We start from the raw sequence: 25,854 nt of genomic DNA on the forward strand, positions 1-25,854 counted from the left end.
TTTTATGCATTTATAAGAAACAGCTTCTCTGAATAACGCATAGATCCACGAAATCGAATCCATCTTTACCATCCTGTGAAATAAGAGTTAATCTAATTTAGGAATTTAATTGCTTAATTTCTAAAGCATTTCCATTTTATTTATGAATTTAATTGTTATTTATTACAGCGCTTTATAAGTCTAGTCGATTTTCATGCAAAGGTTAAACAAAATAACAATAATAGACGAAAATATTCATATTATTCAAAAAATAACAGACAAACAGCAATACGTATGTGCCCAGCATATTTTCAGTGCAACATGTACCGGTAGCAAAAGCTGGTATAGTTCGACCGCCACATCCGGCGACAATGAGCGCAAACACGCATGCGCAATTCGGACCGAATTATTCTCAAAATAGGGTGAAAGGATGGGGACTTTCTTTCCCTACAGCATAGCTCTTTCCGGAGAAGAGAAGACCTTTCACGTCGCAGCAAGTAATACGCCCCTTTTGGATGAGTCTATGTGTTTTGGCAGAATGCCAATCAGGGTTGCGCTTGAGACGGTCGAACTATATCACAGTAGTCTAAGACAGCAGTCGCCAACCGGTGGTCCGTGAAAACGTTTTGATGATGGTCCGAAGAAAAACTGGGACATTATTTATATTTTTATGAAGATTCAGTTTAAAAAATGACGAGTAACAAAACTTATTATTATTTTTTTTAAATTTTAGCTACTACGTTTAGCGAAATTCCTTCAATGAATTTAGCGACTTTTTAGTTACTTTTGCATACGTGTCTAGCGACATTTGAAAGTGAGAGTTGGCATCCATGGATATGCTTCTGTTTTCAATAATAGCGCGAACTGGGATTCTCTTTCCTCTTCAATTACAAACATATGCTATTGTAGTCGTTAATAACACTTTTTCTCCGTGTCAATAGGCAAGTTGATGGATTTTTATGAGAAACATCTGCATTCTTGTTTATAATTGCATCACTGGAAGTTTCCGTTTTTGTTTTCGCTAACTTTTGATCGATGGCGCCATTGCTGACTAAGCGATGATTATTATGTTTACAATAATTAAAAATTGGCGGCATAACAGTGTCAGTTTATTAATATTGTTTTGCGTGTGCAGGTTTGTTCTTGCTTTTCGTGAAGTTCCTTTTCACTGGTATGGAAATGTGAAGCTTTCAACACAAGCAAGCTAAGATTTTTGCACTTTTCATGTAATTTTTCAATGTGAGCGAAATATATGTATCAGTGAGATGTTAATAGTGTTTTAATTGTTACTCATAATCGGGGGCGTAGCCTGAATTTCCATAAAGGCATGCTGCTGAACACCAAATGTTTCGATAATTATATTAACAAATGAAAATTAGAATTATATGTATTGGAAAGTTGACTATTGTTTCTGCGTATTAATATGTTGTTTTTAAGGTCTGATTTAAGGTGTTTGTTTAATTCATATTAGTCGTCCGCCAAATATAAAATTGTATATGTATATTATTTGTGAAGTTCTACGGGTTGACGACTGCTGGTCTAAGAAACTGCTATCAGCATGAATCATAGGAACCTGTTAATGAATCTTTTGTCTCTCTAATAAGTTTGAGGGGGCCAGATCTGGTAAATACACAGGGTTAGGTTCCAGTCCCGGCGAGAGCATTGCACATTTTTCACGATTCCTGCTTTAAAAAAAAAATATCCAAATTTCAGTGACGCTCGAACTAGAAAATGGTGGATGATGATTCTTCACCACTAGGATCTGGCGATTGAGTCTCCTAATCCTGAGTTGTCCTTTAAAAAGGAAAGCATATAAGGTATTTTCTCCATCCTTTCTGCATGTCTTCATGTGTAACGGTAGCACACTTGGCACGTATTCCAGAAGTCCAGGTTCCAATCCTGGCGAGGGCACTGCTCATTTTTCGTGTTTGTTACTTCAAAAATCCTAATGATTCTGCAGTCGAAATCGGCTAATAGTTATGAAACAACCCAATACAAGGAACATCGTTTATCAGGATTAGAAGATATTTAGCCCATGAAAACGTTTTGAATGAAACTCACTTTAGTGAATGAGAATTGCTGAAAATATATTAAAATGTCTCTTGGCATGTCTGTTAGCTTTGGTGATATCATAATATACAGGTTAAAATACATGGAATAATGCTTCAATTTAAAAGCTGAAAAAGAATTTCAGAGCAATAAAAATTAAGGATAGGGGATTTTAATATAAATATACCACTCGCAAGTAAAGAACGTCCTACAGAAACCTTTCAAACTAATGCCTATTTAAGATAAAATTTAGTAATTTTAAATACATGGAATGCTATTAATCTTCTATCTTCACATAAAAGTATATATTCAGTGCTCTTAGCATTTATTATATTTGTTGTAGCAATTAAAGCAACAGATGTGAAATATCGTCACATCTAATGATAATAAAGAGAGACATACATCAGTCTGTAAAAACGTACAAATTTGAAATGTTTCAACTAATAATTCCAACAAATTAAACATGTCTTAATATAAACCAACTTTTTTGGAGTTCATTATACTTTAAACAACAAAATTCCTACAGCGAGTATGTCAAATAAGAAATTAAATAAGACAAAATGCTGAGAGAATTAAAAACCTCGAACTGGAGTATAGCCAAGAAAGGCGAAATGGCATACTTTGTCGGTTCTAAAGCATGTTTTAACTAAGCGTCCAAAATATTTCATTTTCCATTCTGAACCCTTTGAATTTAAATATTTAAATATACAACTGAACATGGTCTGATAGCAGTGAAGAAATGAAGAGTTTTATTAATTATGTATAGGTGTTATCACATGTTTAACAGCTAAAACAAAAGAAACACATAATCTTATGGATGCATATAACATTTCAACGTGAATTCTTATTTGTTTAGGTATCTTAAACAGAATTTTCAGGTATTACAATTTTAAAAAATGTGATGGATACACCAAATGACTTCCTTGTGCGGAATATTAAATTATAACTATTTTTCCTGCCTTTCATTTAAACTTATTTTCTCGAATTTCATGAGAGATATACTTCTCATTCAATTAATTCAGTTCGCGTCAAGGCAAAAATACATAAAAACGCAAAATATCTATATTAAAAATTGAAAGAATAGAAAAAATACAGTTAAAACAATTAAAAGGGATTTTTACAATTAAAATTAATTTCTACAGGAAAAAAAAAAAAAAATCAATTCGGTCAGCGGGCAAGAAGGTAGATTTTTCGGTGCACAAAACGGAGTTTACTTTTGGTCTCACTCGGCAATAACACACTGACGGCGTAGAAACTGACTTAATTTGTTGTGGACGCTATGCTGAGTCAATATATGGGATAATTTAATAACTTAAATACGGCGTAGAAACTGACTTAATTTGTTGTGGACGCTATGCTGAGTCAATATATGGGATAATTTAATAACTTAAATGATAATTCCAGAATGGATTAAGCCTAATTTAATTCGCAATAATAAAAAAAGAAGTTACTTTGTTGTTGTGAAGCTAAGTTTCTCTAAATTGGCAACGAATCCACTATTCTGCTAAGTTTCAAATGTAAACGAATATGGCAGCTGTGGTAAAAAAAAATTAGGCTTAGCTTCACTTAAACAACTTTTAAATTGTTGATAATTCTACAACTATAACATGCAGGTTAACTAAAGGCATAAAAACCTTAACCTTTAGAACAACATAATTTAATGAATTTTAAAGCAACAAATGCACAATTTACAAACATATAAAGAAACTGAGCTCACTGAGCCGAGTAACAAAGTGATATATATACATATATTTATATACTTTTGGTACGGCCAACTGCAACCAAAATGGGAGGTGCACATCTACATGTTATAGCAGTCCTACTCGTTTTTGTGTTATGCGCGAGATACATACGTACGTACAGATGCCACAGAAAAAATCTCTTCTGAATCCATTTTAAATCAGTTTTATAATTCGTTTGGAGAAAAAGAGTCCTTGTATTTTGTCGTTACGTACAGATGTCACGCAAAAACATCGTTAAATTGCATTCGATAACGGTCAAAATGGATATTTTCGTTGATATATGCTATTCGAAATTTTTCGCGATGACAATACTTTCTTTTTACTTCGTATAAGGAAGTAAAAATCATTACAACTAGAGCATTTTCGTTTGTGTTCTCAACAAAGATTGAATCCATCCCTCTTTTTTTTTGTTCAGTTTTGTTTGGAGGAATTGTATTTCATTTTGTTTTTACTGATGTAGTGTTGCTAAATCCCCAAAATATACGTGACGCTCGAATTACGATGGAATTAGGTTCGAATAAACCTATCATAAGTTGCCAATATCTTAAACCAAAAACAAATATCATGCAATTAACTTGACAGACATCATAGACTACGTTAAAAGGACTCAAATTGCTCAGAAGACTGAACATTACTCTCTGGCCTGTAAAAATCATTCTACGTAAAGTTTCTTTGTTTTTAAGTGTTGAATATCTCACTTAAATATTCAATATCGCACAGAAAGTGAAAAATACAATAAATGCATTATGTATCCAGCGTTAACATATAAGGAATAATCTTATTCTGCTGTGCGCGACCTTGTGGTGAATGTGGGTAGCACATTCATCTAAGTTCCAGTTTGAACGATGCCAAAACTAGCTTCATAAAGCAGAGTTAACACTACGCTTAAATAATATTTGGACGATTTTGTTAATCGGTAGATTATGAGATTATACATCCATTTGTTTTCTATTCCAGTGAGGCTCAAAAATACGTTTAAAAAAAAAAACCCTGTACATTTACTAGGAACATAGCAGCTAAATGAATACATCAGGTTTTGAGGCTAAATTACATATAAAAAACTGTCAGTGCCTGACTATCATCCTCTTCACTAATGTCATAGATAGTATGCTGCATACGTACCACATTGTACCGCATGTGTTAAAATAAGGAAGAATTAATCTTCAAAATTCACACCATGGTTTCTCTTCAACGTATTCTTGCCCTCTAATTTCCATGAGTTTTTTTTTAATTATTAAGGTAATTAATTTTGGGAAATTTTACTTCTCTTTAAAATTTCTGTAATATGTGCAGGAAGCATAGCTGGCCACAACATGATCCTCGTGGCTAAACATTCATTTGGCTGGAAATGAATATTAATGAAATTTGAAAATTTCTCTTTAATGAAATTTGAAATTAGTTTGCGCATCAAAGAAAGATAGATCATAGGTGAATCATCGTTAATCGGGCAATACTAGTAAATTATATAAACTTCTAATTTTTCAGAATTCAACAGTTGAGATAAGTAAGGCACTGGCAGTTTTCACATGTATTTATATCACAGTTTCTTATGTACGTTCAAATTTGTTTTAAGGGGACTCATACACCTTAAACCCCTCATGATCTTCGAATATGTGACTGTTGCAAGAATTGGGATATTTTATTTATTTTAAAAGTAATTACTACCAACTTTTTACAGCTGACTACATAATATAGCTGCTTTGGAAACTAATAACTAGAAAGTTTGTGTAGTCACAAATATTTTTGTAATGTAATCATCTTTGTGACAAAATATTTCGCCATGTTTCCATCTTGAGCGCAGGATATTTTAAAAATGGCTAATGGTACATACTTGAAATTGGATGGAATTCTTTATATGGGCACTATTTTCTAACTGAACCAACAATCTGATGAATATTTTAATATTGAAAAATTTTATGGACGAAAACATTACAAATTTTGTTAATAAAATACATTTTATAAACTCAACTCAAAATAAAATAAAAATTCAAAATGAAATTTTTAGAATTTTAGGTTCACAATAGTTTCCAAATGTTATAAAAGCTATATATTAAATATGGAATTAAATTATGAAACAGAATGTTTTAAACTGTGCGCGCAAGTTGGAAACATGACGAAAAATTTTGTCACAAAGCGGATTAAATTATAAAAATATTTGTGGCAACACAAACTTTTTGATTACTATTTCAGAAAGCAGCTATATTATGTAGTCAGCTGTAAAAAGTTGGTAGTAATTGCTTTTAAAATAAATAATTTATCCCAATTCTTGCAACAGTCACCTATTCGAACATCTTACGGGTTTTAAGGTGTATGAGTCCCCTTAAGTATTCTTTTAGGTTAATTTCCACTGAGCATTTTTATATACTTCGATGCTAAGTAAATATATATAACAATGTTGAAAATGTCTATTTAAAAATATTCGTAATGGTATGAAGAAGCATTTTGCAAGTAAATGATTGAAATTAATGATATTGATAACGATAATAATGTTAAATTTGTAATACCGTTTTGTGAAGCTACTTCTAAATCTGTGAATTTAATTTATATGCTCTTTTATGTATCTATTTCATTATTTTTCTTCTATTATTCTTATATATATATATATATATATATATATCCCAATAAAATTTCCCATTTGGAGTGACATGCATTTCCGCATGGCTCCGCATGGTGTGAAGTTGATCCACAAAGATCTTTCCTGACAGGTATTTGAATTGTCTTTGAAGTATTTGTCTTTGGAGAAACAGAATACAAAAGAAAACAGCATTGAAAAGGATTAAAGGCATTCTTCCCATATGCTCTTGTGGTGCAGTTGTCAGCTTTTAGGCCCATTGCACCTCATGAGAAACAATCTAAAGATTCCGGGATCATATTCCCGGAAAAAGAGTAAGAAAGTAAAGTTTTCAAAGAAATCCTGCTCCAGTTTTCGCAATAGTGACCAAAGTAAAAGTATTGGAACCGATTCGGCACCTTTCAAGAATCTTAACTTTTAGAAATGTTGTCTGTACAATGTTAGACGAATATTTCCTGCATTACTTCCCTTATTGATTCAGGATTTAAATATTCTCGTATTAACTAATGAATAATTCACAAATTTCAAAATTATACTGCCTTAGAAATTCAAATTAAGATTCATAAACTGATATCCGACGGAGTACTATCGTCTTTCCTGGAAGTGTAAGCTACCAGATAATCAAATTTCCAATATCTACAAGACGAAATAAGCAGTTGGACAAGCTAATTGGATAGACGCAATTAGCAACGATGCCAATATGAAAATACATTAAATGTGAGATTTTATAAGAAAAACGCACTCATGTCTTTGGAGAGATTTGTTATAATACCTAAATATTAAAATTAAGAAAGCACAAAATTATTTCTTAGTACATCTGTTTCTCATCCTATCAGGCTTTCACGTATGTATCTGAACAGTCATCTTAAAATGCAGTTTCCATAAATATGAAAAATTTACTTCCTAGAGAAATTATTTTACTTAAAAATGCGCTTGACAAATTGTCATTACAGGTTAAATTAAATTGTGAATAACGAACTCTAATTAAACGTCCCTGATTGCTTATGTGAAATTAACAACAATTTAGAATTATACCAACAAAAAATAATGCATCCTAGAACAGCATCCATTTTAGTTCTATTTCATTTTTCGACATATTCAGAACATTGTTTCAATTTACATTAGAAAATGCTTTTTGGCAATGTGACAAATATGATATTTAAATAGTTTTTTTTTACTTAATTGCTTAAAATTTAAGTACCCAGTAAACAGTAAAAGGTGAAAAAGGAGCGCAACTATTTCAGCATAAAAAAATAAAGCTCAATTTTAATTTTAGATTATCAAAAACAGCTACGCATATCAAGGGAATTTAAATTTAAAACGAGTCTCTATACATGTAACAAAATATTGTTATGAATTTTGTATATATGTGACTACTTTTAAGTGAAATTATAGTATTTCTTATATAATCTAATATGAAACACTTGAAAGAAACGAAGCTTTGCCGGTAAAATAAGATTAAAAATGCAATTTGGCGAATATTTTGGCGACTAATTTTTATCATCTTATTTGGCGAGAAATCAACAAAAGTCGCCAAACATCGCCACCATTTGGGGACATTTTCGTCCAGTCCCTTTATAACTGTAACTGGTATTGTAATTGAATAATCGTAATTGATCTTTATATGTAAACCGAGTAATTTCGAGAAGTGGAAGGTACTAGAGATTTCTCGACGGCCGGTAAAAAACTATATAAGACTGGAGAGAGCATCATTTTCTCAGCTGTGAGTTCAGAGCTCAATTCGGAGAACTGAGATATGCGTGTGAACTTCGTATAATGTATAAGTGCCATTTTCAGTATTTCATTTCCATTAATGTATAAGTCTTTAAGTGTATCATTTGTACTAATATATATGTATAGCCAAGTAAGGTAATACACGAATATGTGTAACCTTTAATTGTCATCGTTCACATTGATACACAATTTTCATTCTCAGTGTATCATTTCTGTTAACGTATAGGTGTGTATGTATCATTTTTATTGATGTGTGTATAGTCCAGTAGAATAATGTATGATTATGTGTTTTCATTTATCGCCATCATTTGTGTGTGTTTATGCATATCATTTCTAGTAGTTTATGTATAGTCATATAGGATGACACACGATTACGTGTATTCATTAATTGTCATCTTCTGCATTATTGCGCCAGTTGCGTCAGTGTTTCATTTCTTTTAATGTATAAGTGTTTATTGTTTGCCTATCTCATTAACCCCTTAGACCAATATACATATGCATCCAATGTACCTATACCACCAATGTACCTATGTATGAAACTTTTTATTAATTGTATACTGAAGCATATATATGCACACGCCCTTGTTTGGCCACGTCAATACCACATATTCTCCATTAATATATTTCCGATGCAGCCCTTTCAGGAAGTCGCCAGGATTGTGTTGTTCTAAATAGGTGCGGGTACCGGACGACACCCGATTTGTCATATTAAGCCGTCCGGGTGTCCGGGCCCTGCATTCACCTGTCACCTGTGAACTTCACCTTTTAGATGCGTTTTGCATTGCGTTGTATGTTCTTAGCTTGAAGTGTAACGACTAATTGCACTCAGTAAAACGGAGAAGAGCTGTAGGAGTATTTTTGTAGAAAATTATGGAAACGTAAATTGTTCCCTTTGGTAAAATAAATTTTATCAAGCTATCATCGATTCTGTGTGCATTCAATCCATAACGATCCCGTATATATGCAACAATATTTTGCTTCGAGGAGAAATAATTTTGCTTATAGAATTACATTTAAAAATTGAGTAAAATCTAAACTTAGACCTAATACTGTTTCACAAAAAAAGTCCAAGTATTTTGAAAGAAACTGACATGGATCTCTTTTAGTCAAGAAACAAAAGCATTTCATTATCAGAAAAGTCTTCTGTAGATCACAGTTACTCATTCCTGCCTGTGAAGCATAGGCAAAACGTTTCCAAAGGATTTATTATGTTAAAAGAATTACTGGAAAAATGAATGTTACAACATTGTGGAACCGTATACTTAATTCCCTTTCATAAACATACCTGTTGATCAAGGATATAATCAAACATACAGCAGCTTAAGGGGACTCATACACCTTAAAACCCGTAAGATGTTCGAATAGGTGACTGTTGCAAGAATTGGGATAAATTATTTATTTTAAAAGCAATTACTACCAACTTTTTACAGCTGACTACATAATATAGCTGCTTTCTGAAATAGTAATCAAAAAGTTTGTGTTGCCACAAATATTTTTATAATTTAATCCGCTTTGTGACAACATTTTTCGTCATGTTTCCAACTTGCGCGCACAGTTTAAAACATTCTGCTTCATAATTTAATTCCATATTTAATATATAGCTTTTATAACATTTGGAAACTATTGTGAACCTAAAATTCTAAAAATTTCATTTTGAATTTTTATTTTATTTTGAGTTGAGTTTATAAAATGTATTTTATTAACAAAATTTGTAATGTTTTCGTCCATAAAATTTTTCAACATTAAAATATTCATCAGATTGTTGGTTCAGTTAAAAAATAGTGCGCATATAAAGAATTCCATCCAATTTCAAGTATGTACCATTAGCCATTTTTAAAATATCCTGCGCTCAAGATGGAAACATGGCGAAATATTTTGTCACAAAGATGATTACATTACAAAAATATTTGTGACTACACAAACTTTCTGGTTATTAGTTTCCAAAGCAGCTATATTATGTAGTCAGCTGTAAAAAGTTGGTAGTAATTGCTTTTAAAATAAATAAAATATCCCAATTCTTGCAACAGTCACATATTCGAAGATCATGAGGGGTTTAAGGTGTATGAGTCCTCTTAACCTTTTGCCAAGTAATAGATAGAATAAGTACAAAATATAATTTTTATTGAAATTTATGTACTAAAAGTGAATATTGCAAATGGGGCATGTAAATTACACATCATTATTTTAAATTACATCAATCGTTTATAATGCCACACGAATGGTTTCGAAAGCACTCTGTTGCAGTTTTACGATCAATATTCAAAATCTATGTTTGAATGAGTACTCATGGAAAAACAAGATGATTGACACAGAAGGATTCAACAACAGTGTTCTTTCCAATCAAGCTCATCAGGGGTCATTTCGTTGCATTTATCCATAAAAATATATCATCACAGTCCAGCATATATACTATAGTCTAGAGCTGGAAAACTTAAGTCGTATTATCAGGTTCAATGTTCCTTCTTACCTTCTTCGGGAACATACAAGGACCTGACTCGGAACAGAGAGCTTACTAAAGCTATGTTCACTAATTGTGGTAAGTAGACAGGATACACACGAAGGGTATACAAAACCCTTTATTTTTCTCTACATACAATAACTTCCGTACTTCGGAATACACTGACCCGCTACTTGGGGTCTAACGTAAAAGTATAAAAATAAAACTAAACTCTAATTTAACTTTAGAATAATAAACGTGGAAGATTGGCCTTATATTAACAGGAAGCGTATGTAGTACAGAGAACTGTGAACACTACAATACGTTTTAAAATTTATCAAGAGGATTAAAACCTCTGGCCTGGAAGGCAAACAGCAACTGCGTAACGTCTAAAGTAAGCGGCCTGCTTTGACTCAACTGCTTCCTCTCTCTCGCTTGGCAAAAAGCCACAACTTAAATACTTGGCGTTCGCCAGACAAACTTTGCATAAAAACCTTAACGCTTATAATTCTGGCCGGAAGTAGAAAATAAGAAGTGATAGTAAAGATTTAAAATAAAATAAACGTTAGTAAAACTTAAGATCCTTACAGTATCAAAAGTAAAATGTGCTCCAGAAAGAGCTAAGTCCGAGACTTTCAATTACCTCCGCATGTATACAATTACCTCTTTATACATAGTACAACAGATTCCCTCAATAAATGACGATAAATAAAATGACAAAAGCATTATAAACTCATAAAAATACATAACAAGATATATTATGCATTCGGAAATTTAAAAGAAAATGCTTTGGAAAATTTTCATCCAGATTAGGCATTCTAAGAGAAAGATCATTTTCAACATTCAAAAACTGAAAAGAATGAAATGATAAGTAAATGCCAACTCAACAATTTTACAAACCAGTTGAACAATGATCTGATTTATAAGACTGCAAAATTTCTGTTTTCTAATCTCTGAATTAGTACTTATGAGAGTTGTTCTGCAACGACAGCAAAGTAACGATGAATGCTTCATCTAAAGATTAAGTTGGTATTCTCAACAGCAAAATGTGCAAGCGAATCTCTCAGAGATTCAGTAACGATTCATTAGGGTGAATAGATCATTTTATAATCGACAAAAGAATATTTAAATTGCGAATATTTTTCAAAGTATGATATATAAATAAATACTAGATTAACACTGAAAGTTGATCTGGAGCAGGGGTTCTCAACCCTATGCCCGCGGGCACAATGGCTCCCGCCGATCTTTCAACGTGTGCCTGCCGCTGCGCGATCACAATAAAAGTGTTTTAATTTTCAATTAACTTCTTTTTGTGAAAGATCTTCTCATTTTTAATAAAATAGAAATTGATTTAACACAGATAGCAGCACAAAGCGAAATGCGACCGAGCTCCTTTTTTTATGTGCATGTATTATTAACTATAAATTCACCTTGGAAAAGTAAATAGTGTCCTCCCCTGTTGAACATATATTCTAGAAAGTGCTCTTAGAGACAAAAAGGTTGGGGACCCTTGATCCATATTATTTGGTTGGGGACTTATGTATTCCTAAAGAAATACATAAGTTAAAAGGTTAACAAGGGTGTCTTGAGGCGGGCTCAACCAGGACTGAAATCTTGCTTAGAATAAAAGGATAAAAACTGTTGCTTTCCTGTGCGAATACGGACCGCGAAAGGAGGACAAGGATTCGGAATCTTATCGATCCTTTTGTTTTTATGAGTTTTATGCAGGAGGTGCCATAAAAATTACCACATGCATAACTGGCTTGTGACGGGTGCTAGCGACACTGGTTTTCCATCTTTCCATATCAAATCTCCTGTCAATGTAAAGCATACATTTATAATTAATAAATAAAGATTTACATATGTGGTTAAGCTGTGGATTAATCGGGGATAGAATAACCGGATCCTGCATGATTTTGAGTTAACCGTGAACCCAGTATTATTCGGAAAGTCAGAAGTTGACCGTATATCAAGAATTAGATAGAAAAGCTATTCTTTAAATTTAAAGGACGGATAATGTGTTAGTTAATAAATATAACAATATAACAATATATCTGTAATAAGAAAATATTTCTATCGTATGTTTTATGACATTTAAAACACTGAAAAATGTACGAAAACCATTTTGAAAACACAAATTTCAAAGACAGAATGAAGAATACTTCCGACTTCTGCTTGGAACAGTTAAATATATGAATGAAGTAAAGCAGAATAGAAAATATTTAATATCCTTTTCAAAATACTTAAAATCTCAACTTTTAAAATTTTTTATTTTTCTGTTTCGATATCAAGCATATTCTAGAACTCAATCATATACACAGACTTTTATATTTCTAAGTAAGAAGAGAAGGCCTTAAGAAAAAAATGAGATCATTCAATGTTTTCAGAATTTGCTGCACCTCAAAAAAGAAAATTCTAAATCACATTAATGAATTCAGCCAGCAATGCAGTTTTCGTAGTCAAAGAAACCATGTACAGTCTCCAAATAACAACGTTATAAAAAATATTAAATACAGGTTCATGGAGATATTTTACCTTCCCCCAGAAACGCGTCCAGAAAATAAATGCTCAACACTTACGACAAATATAATACTCTAACTTATATTAATTTTGCTTTTAAGTTAAAGGCCTTGAATGTTTCTGAAAGAAAATAAATTAATTTTAATTGTTTTCGAAAAGAAACTGTACAAATGAAAAACTCTCATAGCAGTTTTGCTTACGCATTAGATAAATCTCGATTATTTATCCAGTCAGAAGACATCGCAAAAAGTTACTAAAATTATAAAAAAAGCAAGGATATTGCTGAAATACGGTTATATACCTGAGCAAGACATAGTAAAAATTTCCAAATGTGTAGCAAACGTAAAATGAGACAAATACACGGAAAATGGTTGATTTAATAAACAGTAAATTATAAATAACGTTTTGGACACGTAATTACATGTTAAAACAAAGAGCGGGAAACACAAAAATTAAAATAATTAAATTGTAGAACATAGAAATAACAAGTTATAAAGAATAACATTAAAATATAGAAATATTAAGTTTTGAGTTCAATGTAACATGCTGTTACTTAGAAAATTAACACTCTTATCTTTCCAAATATCTGCGTAAATTATTGGCTGTGTGTTTTTCTAAAGAACTAAAAAATATGTAAAATAGAAATTTTAAATAGTTATGATTTAGAAATGTCATTGAAATATGGCTTTAATTTCAATTCCAGAAACCCATTTATTAATTCAAGAATCAGATCAGAATTTAAAGTTCAGAGAAATTGTTACGGCAAAGATACACTAATTTAAAAAGATTTATTTAAAACAATTCTGCACATATTTTAGAATTCACTTTGAGAGTTGCCACAAGTTTATATACTGTTCCAGAAAGGAAACAGGGATTTTTTATCCTAAATTTCAGATGCTTTTACACATAAAAATGATCCCGAAATTTTGGAGTGTTTAAAATAGGTTTGCCAATCAGACGACTTTTATTCAGTTGATTACAATGAAGATATTCCATAAGGAAGATCCATAAATAGTCTTGAAGTATATCTCAATAAACAGTTTCCTTCCAATATAAATTTAACAAATAAATGATAAAATGTCTTAATATAAAATTATTTAGTTTTAGGCTTCGCGTAATGATGATAAAAATAGAATCATGTTTCAAATAAACACTTTTTATACTTTAATTTCACAAGAAAAACAAGCAATTGCACATCTTGAATTATAGTTCTGCTTTGGTAAAATCAATTATGTTTCTCTCTGACCATTAAAAATACAACGCCATACAATAATCTACAATGCAAATGGACACCTACACAAGAACCGTCATTTACCAGTCTAGATTTGCATTCGATCCACTGGAATGTCGAACAGAAGAGAGTAGCCTAATGTGTGTGCACGCGTATTGATTGGAGGAGCGATGCAGTAGTAGAATCTTCGTTTCTTACGAATTTCTTCCACTGTTCGGACATTCGCTGTTGGAAGAGAGGAGAAGGTGCGATTTCTTTCGCATTACAGCCGGTCTGATTATCCGATCCAGATTCTTCGTGCTACCTTCTTTTATCTCTTTCTCTCGAAGCTTCTTCTTTTTTTTTCTTTGCATTTTTCTTTCTCGATGGCTGCATAAACAGAAAGGAGTGTATCGAATATCGCGTCAGAAGACCCGGGGATCTCATCCACTACTTCTGCCTCGTTTGGGATAAAGAATCTCTTGACCAAAATGATTCTTGCGCACCAGTTCGGAATGAATAATTCAGAAAGCAGCAGTCAATAAATAAAGATGGTACAGAATTATAAGATGACGATATATAAATAATTTATTTCGGGTTGCCTATCCTGTTAATTTCCAAGAGGTTTCGAAAAATGAATGCAAAATCTTTCATTTTTAACAATCAGGGTGCAGTTAAATGCAGTTTACATAGTTAAAACGTTATGAAGATTTAATTTCATTTTTCGTACGTCAAGAAATAAACAATATGATGCGGACACCACATGACGTACTTGCACGGACTATTAAATTACGTTTGATGCGGCCGACTGCAACCGAAAAGGGAGGTGCACAACTACATGTTATATCAGCACTATATACAAAATTTCAACGTTCTGAGGCTACTACGTACAGACGCCGCGAAAAAAAATCTCTTCTGAACCCATTTTAAATCAATTTTATAATCCTGATTGGGGTAAAAAAAGAGTCCTTCATTCTGTCCTTACGTACAGATGTCATGCAAAAACATCGTTAAATTGTATTCGGTAGCGGTCAAAATGGATATTTTCTTTGAAATATGATACCAGCATTTTTTCATGATTACAATACTTCCATTTCTTCGTACAAGGAAGTAAAAAGGCAGTATCTTTAAATGTGTCATGAAACCAGTTCATGAATATATGTATATATTAAACGACTGAATACATAGTTTAGAAAATCGCTGCTAATTTCCAACAATTTGCGATAACATGACAACAGCATTTCAATGATGTAGAAATAGTAATTTCTATTTCAAAACGGTAATTTACATTAAGGTATATTTTTTAGATATTGGTGCAAAAGAAACAACGTGATACAAATGGTACTTTTTTTTAATAACAGACAGCTCGTAGACAGAAATAATCTTTATTTAGGAATAATTCACCTCATATTTTAAATAATGAAGGCTCTACATGTAAATTTGTCCGTTGCGCTACGGAAGGATAGCAGCACCTACAACCAAAAAAATTTGAGCATAGGTAGTCCTACGACAGAACATATCCACCTCCAAACCCGAATTTTTAATTTATAATTTGTTTTTATGAAGTGGTTGTTTGCTTTGTTTTGATCTTCTTCTGCTTTGGTGTATTCGGATACGTTTCTTGAAATTGCTCTCATTTTGAATTTGCTTTTAATTTTGATTGTATACATATCTGTTATGTAACTATGAAACATACATTACATTAGCAATAGCCCTTTAATTCCTCTTTTAAATTTGGGTACTTTATAATTACATATTTTTTATCTTACGTATTATATCATAATTACATTTACTTCATAATTATATATATTTTATTTTACGTATATAATAGATTGAGCAGATGGCTGTAATAAATTGGAGATGGTTTACATAGCTACATATATTTTATTTTACGTATATAATAGATTGAGCAGACGGTTGATAGCCTAGATGTAACTTGGAGAGGTTTTCATTGCATTATTAGATGGAGAGTGACACTTGTAGGCAGATGTGGCCGTAAATTTACCATAGTTTTATTATTGGATGAAGCTAATTCTGAAGACGCACAACCTGATTCGCACAACATTATGGGTATAATATGCACTTCACAATTTATGAAAGTTCAGCCCGTCTTCAGACAATGGATGTTACAGAGAAACTAGCGGCGACGCGTGTTACCTAGAGAACATCAAAGTAGAAAATGCCTCTTATCCAACATGGATACTTCGTTTAAGAGAAAATTTCGGTAAGGAATTGAAATCTTATTCGGGGATTGGGTAAAAGTCATCTGCATTGATGAAAACATTATACGGATTAATTTTTAAATGACGCACTTTGGATTGATATGTTACAAACAGCTACTATTTTTAGAACAGAAAGGGAAAGCACCCAAATTAAATAGAGAATAAAAGAAGACTAATGCCAATTAAAATTAGTAACGTACTAGTTCTTATTCCTTGGTATTTGCTGTACAATGTTCTACTGACTATGCCTTTCATGTGCGGCAAGATATTTAGAGTGGGTCACTGTAAGCAATATGCTGCTCATATTGAAATTAACAGTTGATCTTTACAATATGGTAACTGGTAGTTTGGCGACATTTTGGAGACGATAAAGGTTACTACCTGGGATTTTGGTAATAATGTCAGCAGTACTCAGTTCCGATTACGCATTATTTTGTGTGAGGGAAATGAGAGATCATGGGATATGTCATGTGATATTAATGGACGAATTACGGTTCTTTAATCGGAAAAGGGGAAAAATCGGGAAAAAATCTGGAAATTTTGTATTTGGCTTTATTCTGTGTTGTGTGAAACAGTGTGCGTGAATTTTTGGATCCCATGGCCGTAACTAAAGTGAATTCGAAATGGGTATTTATGTATGTATTAATTTAATGTATGTGCTCATTTATATTTTAAGTAGTGTTTTTGAATTCAATTATATTTTAATTAAATGATAGTTATTTTGTGAATTTTATGTTTGTAGGAATTTGGTATACGTTTTAGTTGAAATAAACGTGCATGGAAATAATTTAAATATCTGACACTAAGTATTCGTAATGGTTGCGGTATGAATTCGTTGGTGACGTGTATAATGTAATAGATGATTTAGAGGTAAAAGTTTTTGGATATTTTATTTATTTTATATGTGGAAATGTTCATATTTGGAAAGGGTAAATACTTTTTCGCGATCAGGTAATTTCATATATGTTCTTTTTACCGGGTTTAAAGATTGAGAAAATTGTCATGTATTTTCGTGAAATTTTTGTAATTTATGAGAAAAAAGCAGTGTACATGGATATAGTGAAGAGTGTGCGCAATGCCATTTTTGTGCAATTCTGGGATATTTTTTTTAAGTAAAAATAAGTCGGCGTGTACATGGTTTATGTGTATGTGTTATTTTGAAAAGCGCGTAAGGAGTATGGTATTGTGCACTTTTTCCCAATTTTGCAGTGAATATTTGTCATGATTAAGCAGTTTTGTTAGATAAAATTTCTAGCATAAGTGTAATTCGGCTAGTAGATTGTTGGAAGAAGTGTTCAGTAGATAAAAAGAAAAGAAACATGTCTTTACTTCGTGAAGACAAAATGGCGGCGGGGAAAAAAAATAGAGGGTTGCTGTAGGAGAGTTGGTCGCCAAATTTTCGCCAAAAAAACGCCAAGTTACCATAATGTAAAGATCAACCAAATTAACTTCACTGAATCGGAACAAAATCAAGATACAAGCAAACCTCGCTAAGAAGTCCAACAGGATCCTATTTTCTCTTTGTCTCGCGTCACAGCCATTCATTCAGACCACAGCGTTAACATTTTCGCGACGGGAAGCGCAAACACGCGTTTATCGCTGAGGCCGGCAGTCCCTTTCGCCAGTGTCTGTTCTGGAACGGAGGATTTTTTGCTATTAGGCCTAAATCCATGAAATTACCGAAATATCAACGCGTTGTTTAATAATGTTCTGTACAGTATTTAAACGGCATACGCTTTATATTATATTTTTATAGATACTTTATTTACTTACGTTATTTCTCGTTTAAATATATATTTTATACATTTTCATTATTTACTTACCATTTAATGATTTTTAACATTCTATATCTGAAAAATAAGTCTGTTACTTAAAATTCTTTTTTCGTGTGAAACATTTCAAAACATCGATCTACATACATTTCTATGTTACAGTCCTTGCACTCGTAATAATTCATTTGCCGTTTTTGGAGGATTTTTTGTTTTTGATCAAACGAATGATAAATGAGCCAGTGATATGAATGAGAGTGATGATTAGTTTCCTAAAGGGTTAGAGCTACTGATTCTCATATGGACATTTTGTCAGAGCATAGCTCACTAAGTGTCTATCTTCCAATTCACGTGGAGTATTTTATTTTTTGTACACAGACATTCTTGTACTTTTCATTAATTTAAAAGTTTATTAATGCATTTTATGAATTAAAACTTTGGTATAATTTGAATAGCGCTTCCGAAAATTATTTCTTCATAGGAGCGAATTTTTTTATATATTTTCATGTAAAGTAAAGGAAAAATATATTTAAAAGCTAATTGCAATATATATGATAGTTTAAAGAGCCGTCATAAAGCATGCCATTCGGAAACATTCCTTTCCCCTTATGTTTATATAATAAAAAACCACGTCTATGTGAGTCATGTTATACTCATTTTGATTAAAAGGTCAAATCTATATGTATCTGAAACCGTATGGACATACAATGGCATCTTGTGCCAAACGTTATAGTTCTTAAAATGTTCCAGGGCACTGCTACAAATGTGTGACTGCCGGGATTGAACGAGAAAACGCTCTGATAGCGTGTCGGACGGGAAATGAGTGCGTTTCTTGCTGGCAAGTATACGTTATAAAGTGTTTCTCCCACTTCCCTAGCGTGCCTTCGTGGTGTAACGGTAGCACGCTGGGCCGGCATTCCAGAGGTCCGTGGTTCGATTCCCGGCGAAGGCGGTTGCTAATTTTTCATCTCTCTAGCTTCCAAAATACCTAATGTCTCTACAGTGGCGCCCGAACTAAAAGGGTTGTGGATGATGATTCTCCACACCCAGGATTTGGCGACTAGGTTCCCTAAAACCGTAGTCGCCCTTTAAAAGCGGGAGTATATAAGGTGTTTCTTCCACTTTCCTAGCATCCTTCGTGGTGTAGTGGTTCTGCACGCTGGGCCGGTATTCCAGAGGTCCGTGGTTCGATTCCCTGCGAAGGCGGTTGCTAATTTTTCATCTCTCTGGCTTCCAAAAATTAACCTACTGTCTCTACAACGTGACAGTCTGCGTTAAAGCGTTAAGCAAGCAAACAGCTTGTAAAAGAGAATTTAATAGCTAGTTAAGATATCTACATCATATTAGTAGAGTTAGACTCATATCTAGTAGAGTGAAAGCCCATTGTGTTGCCTCAAAATATTTAGTATCAATCTGCGTTTGCTTGCGATAATTTCCTTTGTTGTTCGAATTAGTTAAGTGATTTAATTAGTGAGTCAAAGACAGGAACAACTGGCTGTCTCGTTTCAGAGAAATGTTTTTGTAGTAATTGTGTTAAATCAACATAAGTAATTTAATTACTAACTTTACTGTCGATAAGTTTACCGATTCCAGGAGGCGTAATGGCAAACCGCACAGTGATTTGATCAATGTTAACGAATTTTGCTTACTGCGCATGCTCAGTGTCGTACCGTTGGCATGGGAGAAAATACTGGCGACTAAACATAAGCAACCCTATACAAGCCTGTTCGTCATGTAGGTCTTATAGACTGTTTACAATTGCAGTACTACGGAAATTTGTTTGCGCTTAGTTGTTGCTTCTTTTTCATTTCATTGCGGTTTATTTTGGTCATAACCATGATAATAATTTCTTTGACTAAACTTCAGTAATTTAAACTGGATTTATTAAATTTGTTAAAGTGGAACAAATGGAATGTATAGTAAATAATCAGTTGCTTTTTTTCCTCAGAAATATAATCAATATACATTCAGCTAAGTATATCTTGTAATGTTTCCTGTTTTGTAATCCTTCTTAAACGAAAATTTGCGTAGTTTACAATCGATATTTACACTCTAATTAATGAAGCAACTTACTGAGTAACAAGTTTTAAAACTTCGAACCGTTTTACGCTCAGATAACAGAATATTAACCATACACCGCATTTATTTTCTTTTAGAATTGTGCCAAAGTCGTAATAGCGCCAAATTCTCTTCTGAGCCTGCGCAGTACGTAAAATCCGTTTAACATTGATCAACTGTACGGTTTGCCATTACGCTTCCGGGAGTTACAAATCTTATTTTCAGTTGTAACGCTCCAGGAGGGGAAAGTTTTACTGAACTGCACCTGTGTGAGAGTTGATCGTAGTAAAGGTGATAAATAATACGGCAATAAATAAGTAATTTGGCATTAAATACCGTTAACTTTGGAAAAATAGCTCACTTGCAAAGTAATACGATAAAAATTTAAAAACAAAGTTATTAACTAAAAATAACGATATAGCTTTACCAATGTAAAAATAGAATGAAACTTCTTATTAATCCGTAATCCGCGTTTATTGAAAATACGGTTACGTACGTAGCATTGAGAGTATTCACACTGAAGTACAGTAAATTCACACAAATATCAACATTAATACTCACGTTAGCCAGTAATTTAAAATGTAAAGCGAAAAACAGAGAATTTGAATATTATAAATCTCTTAAAAGAATAATACAAAATGCTGTACTTAAGAGTATTTACAGACCAACTACAATCTGCTGCTCGCAATCAATAAAACAAACGGTAATGACCCCAAAAAGTAGCTTTGTAGGTTAGAATAATTCGCAATTTGAACTTGAATAACATAACTGCTAATGCCAGATTCTGTTTCTAATGATTTACTAAAAGAAAAGACAAAAATAAACACTCATCGATTATTGTTCTTCATATTAATTTCATCAACATTATAGTGTAGGAGATTAATTTTCATTTTCATCGATATCGTACGGTATTTCTTCGCTACCCACTCTGGAACATATAATCTTAACTTCAAAGATAGATGCTGTGCAGCCTTAGTAACCGTCTTATAACTATTCCGTCTTCGGAAATTGTTTAAAGATTTTTAAAAGCACTCTGTTTTCTACAAGTCAAAATATTAATGTAGTAATTATGTTTCTCGATTCGATTGAATAGCATTACAAACGCAAAGCAAATAAAGGCTACGAGTAATTACCTAACTATCATTTTGGTTTCGTTAAGCAGTTTTACAGATTTTTACACCTCTCAAAGTCTGGAGACACCATACTATAAGACTTAAAAGATTTTACCTCGGTACTTTCAGTGAAATGTTCTGCGATCTGTGCTTTTCCAGTGCTGCAATAGTTTGAGCGCGTCAATATATAGTAATCTGTTAATGTGGAAATAGACCTTGTAGAGTTATTAGGTTTATCAGTGCAGAAGACGGGAAAAATGTGCATTGACCTCGCCGTGTTACGAACTCCGGACCACTCGAATACGCGTCGAGTGTGCTTTCAGTTACACCACAGAGGCAGGCGGAAAGGAGGGAGAAAATATCTTATATACTCCCCCTTTTAAAGGGCGATTGGGAATGAGAAGATCCAGTCGCCAAATCCTGACGAATTATCATCCCCACCTTATTAGTCGAGCGCAGTGTCCTCGCCAAAATTCGAACCCCGAACCTTCCGGAGTTCGAATTCCGAACACCGGTTGTGCTTCCAGTTACACCAAGAAGGCATGTGGAAAGGAAGGAGAAATTAACTTTATAACTTGACAAAAATAAATTCGAACGAAATCAAAGTGCACTTAAAACATTGTTAAGAAATCCTACTTTCAATCAAGGAGGGGGGAAAAAGAAGTGACCTGCTATCGGAAGTTGGAAGAATAATACTTTTTCGGTACAAATCAAGAAAATATTTAAGTAAATAAAGCATGATTATGAGCAAGAAAATTATTGTGAAATTAATGTTTAATTTCTAGTATATTTATTAAATAATTCTATTTACAATATGATATAAAAACTCGTGACCTTTTCATGTTATTTCCACTATCTTTAGCGATATGCAAATTCTTTCAAATATCCTTTATGTTTGACGCCTTCCGAAAAACTTTCTCGCTGCTATTTTTGGAAAATCTACTGCTACTACGTTCTTCAATCGACAACATGCTATTCGGAAAATCAGCTGACAGGCTGGCAAATTCTGAAAATACAATTTGTTTACCGACTTGAAGGACAATATACAGGGTGTATCAGTACAGCGGTGACAAACTTTCAGGAGAGACTGAGTACACCTAGACGATAGGAAATCACGTAGTAATACAGCACGGTAGGAAACGCTTTCATGGCGCGGTAGTGACGGCACAAAGGTCAAGAAAAGAACAAGAACGGGGTGAGAAAACGCGTTTATTGTTCGAAGTACAACAAATACAAAGAAAAACAACTCGAAGAGACAACGATCATCATCAAAGAAGGTGTCCGAAATTTCCGAAATTACGACCCGGACCGTGATGCAGGAAACGTGCGTCATGCATCTTCCATGCGATCCTCCATTCGTGATGCAGATCTTCCATGCGCCAGAGAAGTGAGGACTGCGTCACGATCTGGATTCGTAATTTCGAACACCTTCTTTAATGAAGACGGTTGTATGCTTTTGTTCCTATTTGGGGGTTTCTGCTGTACTAAGCACAATAAAGCATGTTTTCTCTCATTGTTTGTGTCCTTGCTTTTTGTTCCTTTTTGTGTCATCACTGCCGCGCCAAGAAAGCGTTTCCGACCATGCATTGCTAAGTGATTTCCCTTCGTCTAGGTGTACTCTATCTCTCCTGAAAGTTTGTCACCGCTGTTCTGATACACTCTGTATAATGTAATAATAGGAAAGGAGAAATAATGTTCTTAGTGGAAAAGTGTGATTTCTCAAACCCTGAAGTGTTTGGTTAACAATAACGCAATCTGCGAGTCAGTCACGGAAATTCAAATATCTACATTCGCGATGAATTAAATGATTGATAAAAATAATGGTTCAAGGCCTTGCCTTAAGTATAGCATTATTAAAAGCAACCCTCCTAAATCGAAATGAATTTTACAAGTTCTAACGCCATTTTGTCTCATCTTCAAAGAAGATGTTTGGTTGTGTGAGATAGCGTTCATATGAGGGCTTTGTAGTTACAGCTAGTGCAAGATGAAGACCGTTGCTAGGCAAATAGCTATTCCTAGTCACGGAAACTGATATAGAATTTATTTTGTCTAAATATTTTAACTGTTTATGCCACCTGGTACAAGAACCGACCAATCAGGCTGAAGCAGCCACGGTTGTGGCTAATTAACCACAACCGATTAAAAAATTTCGCTGAGTCAGCAGCACATTCAGGCACGCGCAACTTACCAATTCAGGCATTACCTTGCCTGATTGACTAAGGTTTAAATCCTGTTCTTCAGGTGTGAACGAAGGTAAGCAATTTTATGCCTTAAATCTATGACAGTGGCAGCTATACGGCCAAGCAGCTCCGTCTATACCACCATCTGAACTTTCCCTGAGTTCAGATTCCTTATCAAATTACGATGATAAAATTGATACTATCAGAGTGACATTCCATTAGATCTCATCCTATTTGCCTATATATGGCACACATTGTTCTTCATACTGTCTATAAAGGCCTTGTCAAAATTTGTAAGCTCGACATCCTTTCCTTCGCTAATTATTTAACAGCTCTTCTTCTGCAAAGCATCTTTCAGCGTATTTATACTTTTAAAGGTATTGGTTATTCGTCACGTTCTCAGGACCATATATATCTCTCAAGATCGAATTCCCACTACATTATACGTAGTACGTGACAGTCGAAATATCCAGGGTCTCAATGTATCGCTGGCATCATTGAGCGAAACATCTAATAGTCATATATGAACACTTTTGTATATTCGGTAATTAAAAATGGTAATAAATATATGTTATATTGCTAGGCAAAAGTATACATTACAATACATTTGCATATGTGTACGATACTTTACATGCATGAAGAAGACGTAACGTCAACAAGAATAGCCGGCCAAGAATGTCTCACACTTGCTCTATTGGATTCAAGTCAATGCTGGCCATTCCATAAGGATGATATCCTCAGATTGAAGGCATTCCTTTGCAGCGTTTCCATGGTGAGGACGGGAGTTTTGATCCACAAACATAAATTTTGCGCCCATGGCACCCCTAAACAAACGTACATATTGCTCCAGAATGATGTCTCGATAAATTTGGCCTGTCATGGTTCAGATCTGAACATGAAGATCTGTTCTGGAGCCCAGTATAATTCACCCCAAACGAGCAATCCTGTACCACCGTAACGGTGTCGTTCAATGATTTTGTCTTGGTGGTAACGGGTACATGCAGTTCTCCATATGGAAGTCTGACGTGTATCAGAGTGAAAGCTAACCCTGGACTCATCTGGAAACATCACACAAGCGCACTGCGACGATGTTCACATTGCATGTTCTCTACTCCAGACTATCCGCTGGCGTCAGTAAGTTGCTGTGAACGGACAGCCCTGCGAGCATATACAACAATCTGTTCCAAACGTCTGTACACGGTTTTCCTTGAAACTGTCGTACCTGTCGCTGAAGATAGCTGAAGAGAGAAGTCTGATGCTGTGCTCCATCTGCTTCTTTTGGCAGTTGCTCCCAAACACATGTTGTCATTCAGCGTTGTAAATCGAGGGCGACCTGTACTGTAACGCCTGCTTACATTTTCATTATTTTGGATTCGTGGCCAAAGCCTAGACATGGCTGTTTGTGCTATTCCAAGTTCCTCTCATACTTCCATCTGAGTACGGCCACATTCCAGGTGGCTTATAATTCTGCCACGTAAAAATTCATCCACATGCGTCTTCTGTGTTTTAATGCTCCTTTTTTCCCCTCTAGTTTCGATTAAGGGGGATTTTATTGTAAATTCAAAGCTGTCAATTTTACCTTTTGTAGAAAGTAAATGTAACTACTTTTATCTATATTTTAGTTTTTTCCAAAATAAAATTTCGTAACAGCTGAATTCAGAACGCAAATAAATGAAAAAAATCAGCAATACTATTCTCATATGAAGCTGAATTTGAAAATACCGGCTAAATAACTAAAGACACGTTAAATATTAAACTTGGAACTATAAAATACGAAGCTCTTTTCTGTTTATTTTAGTTTCCTTACAATCCTAGTACTAGATGTTTCCAATAATTGGCATCTTAGCGCATTGGGAATTTCGATGGAAATTTTATCTGTTAAGATTTCTTGCAAAGTTTATTATAATGACATTACATAGCTTGCGGGAATATATTTATGTTAATATCGTATGTAATCAGTTCCTCAGCGCATGCATAATCTATTTTATATTTCGCTGCTGCAATTCTCAGTATGTAACATAATAGTTTTTACGATAAATTTACTCAAATCCCATAATAACAGAATACATTTTTCAATTTTTTTAAAAATTTTCTTTGACATTTGATTTTTTTTTCTTTTATCTTCAGGTTTTTTTACACTATTAGAAAACATCCCCTCCGTTTTAACTTAGTAATCTAGTTTAAAAAAGAAACAGTTCAAAATATGTAAAATACTTTACTACAAAAAATAAAGAAATCTTGAATTTGAAAATCTTTACTTTTCATAGCAA

General features: G+C 33.5%; 1 protein-coding gene and 1 non-coding gene across 2 annotated transcripts in view; one reads left to right on the plus strand and one right to left on the minus strand.

Annotated features, from left to right (window-relative positions):
• The window catches only part of LOC118190391 (LHFPL tetraspan subfamily member 6 protein-like), a 513,573-nt gene that overhangs the window by 72,995 nt on the left and 414,724 nt on the right, over positions 1-25,854 (minus strand). The gene's annotated exons all lie outside the window — the stretch shown is intronic.
• TRNAA-GGC (transfer RNA alanine (anticodon GGC)) lies at positions 19,115-19,186 on the plus strand. Its single transcript has one exon. It is a non-coding gene; the product is annotated as a tRNA-Ala (tRNA).

Source organism: Stegodyphus dumicola, chromosome 4, assembly GCF_044657685.1.
Source record: "Stegodyphus dumicola isolate Sdum_Otavi_A_Nest chromosome 4, ASM4465768v1".
Lineage (NCBI taxonomy): Eukaryota > Metazoa > Arthropoda > Arachnida > Araneae > Eresidae > Stegodyphus > Stegodyphus dumicola.